The sequence below is a fragment of the Micropterus dolomieu genome, linkage group LG22 (assembly GCF_021292245.1).
Source record: "Micropterus dolomieu isolate WLL.071019.BEF.003 ecotype Adirondacks linkage group LG22, ASM2129224v1, whole genome shotgun sequence".
In the NCBI taxonomy this organism is placed as follows: Eukaryota; Metazoa; Chordata; class Actinopteri; order Centrarchiformes; family Centrarchidae; genus Micropterus; species Micropterus dolomieu.
The window spans coordinates 9,923,971-9,930,495 of record NC_060171.1 but is presented as its reverse complement, the minus strand read 5'-3'; the positions used below and the strand labels follow the sequence as shown (position 1 = coordinate 9,930,495).

The 6,525-nt window shown below is 39.5% G+C and overlaps 1 long non-coding RNA gene across 1 annotated transcript; it reads right to left on the bottom strand.

Moving 5' to 3' along the window:
- Positions 1-28: 28 nt before the first annotated feature.
- On the bottom strand, positions 29-5,944 carry LOC123961771. Its single transcript, XR_006822774.1, has 3 exons — positions 5,888-5,944; positions 4,632-4,697; positions 29-564 (listed from the first exon to the last, which is right to left on the bottom strand). It is a non-coding gene; the product is annotated as an uncharacterized LOC123961771 (long non-coding RNA).
- Positions 5,945-6,525: the final 581 nt, after the last annotated feature.

Here is a 6,525-nt window from a genome sequence, read left to right as displayed (position 1 = left end):
GCTCAGGCCTTGAGAATTTGCAGTGGATCAGTCAGAACATCTCCGGTGTCAGCAATGCAGGTGGAAATGGGAGAAATGCCGTTAAGAATCAGGCGAGTAAAGCTAATGTTGGCATACTGGGTTAATCTCCAGGGGCAATGTGATTCTCATCCTGCCAAGAGTCTCTTAATAGATTGCTGGGAACACAATGAGACAAATTTCACAAGTTTTGGGTGGATTGGTGATGCAAAGGCAGAAGTCATAGGATTACGACAATTAGACTACAGCCCTACAGTGTCACAGTCTTCCATTCCTCCCTGGTTATTCCCAACACCAATTGTAGATCTAAACATACAGCAGGAATTGAAGGATATGTCAAAGAAACTTCCAGCATGCAGTATAGTACAGAATTACTTTGATTTACATTTTTCAGACTCCATGTTTATATTCACAAATGGCTCCAAAGATCCTGATACAGGGCGTGCAGGTGCAGCAGTCTTTATCCCAGCAAGTGAGTCATATATCAGAAGAATATCAGATCATGTCTCAGTGTATACCACAGAGTTGACTGCAATAGTACTGGCCCTTAAGTGGATAGAAGAGAGGGAAACAAATAATACTGTTATTGCATCTGATAGCTTGTCTGCTCTAATGAGTATTAAATCTGGCAAATCATCATTTAGATCCAATATTCTCAATGACATATTCCTTATATTGTACAGGATGGAGCTAAAAGGATTATCCACATGCTTCCTTTGGGTTCCTGCTCATGTTGGTGTGGAGGGAAATGAGCAGGTGGATATTCTGGCCAAAGGAACACTCAAAATCAAACATGTAGACCTACAAACCCCATTAACTAAAGATGAAGCTAAGACATTTATCAGGACCTATGCACAGTCAGTTTGGCAGGAGCATTGGGACAATAGTGAAACTGGAAGGCACCTATATAATGTACAGAGACAGGTTGGTGCCGGAAGGATGGTGGGCTGGAAACGTAGGGAAAAAAATATAATCACTCGTCTGAGAATAGGACATACAGGTCTCAACCTTTCATTATATAAAATAGGTAAGCACCCAACTGGGAAATGTATATATTGTAACCAACTAGAAACGGTTGAACATGTTCTCCTTCAGTGTAGGAGATACACTATCAATAGGGAACGCCTCTTTCAGTCATTACGGAAGGCAAAACATCATGATATCTCATTGACAGGTCTCTTGGGGAAAACAGCAGGCCAGATATATTGTCATATAATTAAGTTTCTTAAAGAAACTGAGTTAGAAAAAAGAATTTAATTTTTGGTTTTTTTTGTTTGTTTGTTTTTTTGTTTATTTCATTTATTTCCTGCTTAATCTCTCGTTCCACACTCCAGACCAGCTTGTGGCGGTAATGCACCGTTAAACTGGTTTGCCAACTGCCATTAAACCCTAAAGAAGAAGAAGAAGAAGAAGAAGAAGAAGAGACAGGCATGCAGAGGGATAACTGGGGGAACAGACCTAACCTTGACTTGCAGACAGAGAGGCAAATGGGGAAACAAACATAACCTAGGTAATTGGACACTAAACACAGAATGATCATAAACCAACAACTAATCAGGCAGAGATACAATAACACTAGACAGGTAAACAGAAACCGAGCATGAAACAAACACCAGATAACAATACGACAAGAGCTAGGCTGGCACAGATCCAAACATGAAGAGAACTGAAATTAAGGCATAGGTAAATGACACAAGAGAAGAAACACACAACAGACTAAAACCTAATCATATCGACAGACCACAGACTTAACTAATAACAGAACACAGAGCAGACATGGGGTAACAATAACAACTAACAAAGTACACAGACTGGCCTGTACTACGAAGGGAGTTCAACGTACTCACAGTTAACTCTGGGTTATCAGGCAAACTCATGGTTGACAAACTCTGACTGCCTACACTGGAATTAAACGGTACGACGACAGTGTATAAGATGTTGGTTAGTTGAGTCCGCGTTAACCCAGTGTTAACTTAATTGGAGTTTGTGCGCGTTCGCATAAAAGGAGTGTGTTTGGCCATGCAGGCAGAGTTTTTTCGCAACGGCGCATGCTCCGTATTTCTCCAGAGGAATGTACATTGGTAGTGTTAGGAAATTATGAATGTAAAGACAAGTTAACGTCTAAATCTAATATCGTGGCGGACGACAAAGCCAGGGAGGCTTGTTGGCGTCGCATGGAGTAAATTTGTAGCCTAATTATCTTCAGTGTTCTTAATGTAGATCAAATCTCTATTATGTATTTTATGGGCTCTTCTTTAAATTATGTTAACTCGCGGAGCACCAAGCATGCCTTTGTCAAGTTATTTAAAAGGTTTTAATAACAAAATCTAACACCAAATTATAATAAACAGAAGGAACTCACTGCAAATGAGGAGTGATCTGCAGGATGTGCTACCTTCGTTACTCCCAAAGAAAATTGACTGAGATCAAGTTGGAGTGAATACTTAAGAAATGCATTTCAGAGTAAACAACAGATGCTGATGATGTCCTCATAACAGGGACCCATTTGTAGACATTGCTTTATCACCCTCTTACAGAAAGTAGCTCAGTCGTGTAGGACAGTTAGAGTCCAGCTTGGATGTTTGTATGTGTTGACACATGTGTTTGGGTCCTGCTTGTGTGTGTTTGTTAAAAAAACACTTAATTTCCCTTTGCAGGATTAATAAAGTATATCTTCATCTTGCAGTCAAACCTCTACAAGATACCTTTTTAAACTTGTGTTCCATTTGGAAAGTGGGAGCTAGCAAAGCTTTTTAGCTCTTGTCGTTAAGAAAGTAACAAAAAGTTCTGCTGCTGACTCATTTTTAAACTATTGTTTCGATCAACTATTTTTACATCTCTTTCTGTGGTATTTAAGAAGGAATAATGATCTTCAGTTACCGCATTAGTGTACTTCAAGAAAAGTGCCCCTAACAGTTGGCACATTTAGTGCATTGTGCAGTGAGGTTACAGAATTTCATTAAAATCATATAAATTGAAGCTTTTGAAAACAATTACTAAGACGGGAAGTTTCTGGCACAGATGTCAAATCTGACTACAAATGGTCTTTAGGAAGCATGGATGAGTTCCCTTTAAGACATTTGTAGCACCAATAACATGTCTTTGTTTTCTTTTGAGGATATAAGTAAAAAAGAATAAAAAGTTACAAATTGTGCAATGAGCATAAACCAGAGAGCCACACAGAGCCACAGCAGCAGGGCAGACCAAATGCGAATGATTTGTGCAAAAAAAATGCGAATGATTCTGTATGTACTTTCTTTATGTCTGGCTATGTTTGTTTTTCTATCTGCTGCACTCGGGGCTCTCTTAAAAAAAGAGATCTTGATCTCAACTAGATTACATTTACATTGAAATTACCTGATTAAATAGAGGTTGTAGGGAATATCTTGTGGAGGAATGATGTTCATCCCTCCAATAGAGTTTCAGACTTGTCAATGAGCACCAAAACTGTTCTGGAGGCTCATGGTGGCGTGACTCCATACTAAGACACTTCATGTTTGCTTTCCTTTTAATTTCTCCCCCATATAACATGGTCAGTGTAAATCACTAATGTCCTGACAAACACACACACACACACGTAGAAATCAATGAAAAAAAAATCTACTTAAGTACTTCTTAGCTTTTGTTTTTGTTAACATCCACATAACCACTGCACCAATCCTGTAAGCTTTCCATTTCACTTTTCAACAGATACATTAGCTAGGCAGGCAAATCAGCCAATAAGTAAATAAAGTCACCTGGAGTCTTGAATGAATGAATAAATGAAACTGCTTCACTGCTGTATACTTTACAGTAGCAAAATCTTCTCAGAAAACATTGTCTTTTTCTTATATAGCCTATGTAAATTGTCCTTTGATCATGTACTTTAATACTTTTTCATGGAGGAATATGTCTGCGCATCAGTTATGTTTGAGGTCAGTCTGTTGTGTGTTTCTTGTTTCAGTCTGTTTTCCCTATAAGTTTGTAGTCTACTCTGGATTTAGTGCTGTTCAGTCTGATTCCTGTTTAGTTTGTGCCTGCCTTCCTGTCTAATTCTGTGTTAGTCTGTTCTGTTCAGTTATCTCAGTCTGTTATGTCTTGATGTGGAGTTGTCTGTAGTTCTGTTTTATCCTAGTTTCAGTCCTGCCTTGCTGTCTGTTATGATCCCTGTGTCATAGTTGGTCGGTGGTTGTCTGTTTACATGGGGTTCTGTTTGTCTGGGATAGATTCTTGTCTGGTATTTTGTAACATGTGTCTGTACACAGGATAATCGGTTGACGATGGATGGATGGTGTTCTGTCTGTTCCCTGGTGTTAAATGTTTGCTGTTTCCGTTCAGTCTCTGTCTGGTCATTTCCATGTGTAATGTGATGTGTGCGCTGCCTGTTGTTGGAACTACCTGTTCAATCATTTTGGATTTACCAGTCTCTGCAACCTGTAAGGTTTATTACTTGTTTTCTTTGGATTAAAATCCCTGAACTTGATGTTGGCTCTCTAGTGACTTGTGTTTAGGCTCTCTCCTGTTTGCACTCATCTGAATCCTGACACTCTGAAACTGCTATAATACTACAGTTTCCATCCAAATGCACTCACTTCCTGTAACTCTCCCTTGTAATGCTTGAATAGGATACTTACCCATCTCTAACGTAGCAAGGCTGTTCTTTAAGGTGTCAAGGTCCTGGTTAATTGAGCCAAACAAATCTGGATCAAACAGATTAAGTTTTTTATTAGATGACGCAACACGTAAGAGGTGAAATACATAACAGACATAACAGTATTTGGTGAAAATACACAAACATATCTTCACTATTGCGTGTTCTCTCTTATATTCTTTTTTTTTCCTTCTCTGAACACAGTAAATGATCATTTTGCGCCCTCCAGACGTTTATGTACCTTGGAACAAGTGTTTCAAACTGAATTCAGATTAAATGATTAAAAGAACAAAAAAACATCGACAGATTATTTAACAATAAAATGTAACAGTTAGTTTAACCATGAGTTTTGTTGTTTTGAAGTTGTAATTGAGGGATTTAGAATTGCACCAATTAAAAAACATGGGTCAAACAAAATGCAGCAGAGCATAAATTTTATTACCTTGTACAGGTCAACTCCAGTCGTGCTGAAATCTACACTTCCCTTAAAGTGGTGGTATTATGCTTTTTCCTTCTCCTTTATTGAGTTATATATCTTTTTTTTGCATGTAACAGGTTTGCAAAGTGAAAAAGCCCAAAGGAAGTTCCCATCTCGCACAGAAAGCACTGCTCAGAACCGCTTGAAAAAAGCTCGTTTGTAGTCCAGCTCTTCACTTCTGTACCAGAAGCTGGGTGGCATACTGAGTGAGGTAGGGCCTGATTTTCCTTATGTTGTATAGAGCAAAGCGGCATGACCGTGTAGTAGACCTAAATTTATTAGTTATGCATTTTAATAAATTTATGAGAATTGATACCCAATTATGAATTAACATTCATAAAATCAGAATTTCCTCGTAAAGGGCACCACCGAAGTTGTTATAATCCTAGAGTCTCCGGACCTCTAGGTAGTTTTGAATAATTATACAATTATTACTAGTGATCAGTTAGTTAATAATCGCTCAATTATCTTAAATCAGTCAGTCAGTCTCATATCTAAAGGGTCAATTCTCTTGGCAAGAACTAGAAATAGGCAACACACACAGCTCTTGATTATATTACAGTGAATTTATTCTCTAACTAAGGTGATAAAAAGACGGTTAGATACAGGGAACATAAACATTTGCTGAACAATGAGCCTGGAGGTTCGATTGTGGGAAGCATTTGACTCATACGGCATAGAAGAGCTAATGAAAGTAAACTAATGATATAATTTAGGAGTTAAAATGGACATCTGATCACAGAACGTGTGTTGAGTCTTACTGCTTGTCGACAGTCTGCTTTGGCCTGTTGCACGGGTCCCACGCTAGCTGCCGATCCTGGCTTTCTGCTAGGGATTCTCTGGGGTTCTCCGTGTCTGATTGAAAACGCCGCCTCCGTCTGGCAATTCGGCTGTTTTCAGGTTTCCTGTTGTGTAGCTGGCGAGACCACGTGGCTTGGTCTGACCTCGGTGAAGTTGGCTCGACGAAAAAGGCTTAAAATGGAACTTGGTCGTTCCTGAATTAGTCCAGTGTAACTTAACGGACTCATAACCTTAACAAACAAAAGAAATAAAGAAAATAAACAAACTGAAGGCAGATCGATGTCTCGGCACTTCACGTGTGTAGCTTCAAACGAACAAAGGGCCTGTTTGTTTCGCTGGTCGACTGAGGGCGTTGCCTGGCGCGGCACGCGCCGCGTCCAGAGAGCAGAACAGAGTGGAAGAGCCAACAGCGAAGCGAAGAGAGCGAGAGAGAGAGGAGAGCAGGTCGCGTGTCGCTCTTTTGTTGCCTGGGGCGTGGTTCCCCAGGGGGCGTCTCAGGTTTCCCATGGGACTGCCTTTCTAAACTTAATGTCTAAAGAAAAGAAATCTACTTGCACGTATTATACTCAAATATTTTCCACAATCGAACCTCAATGGT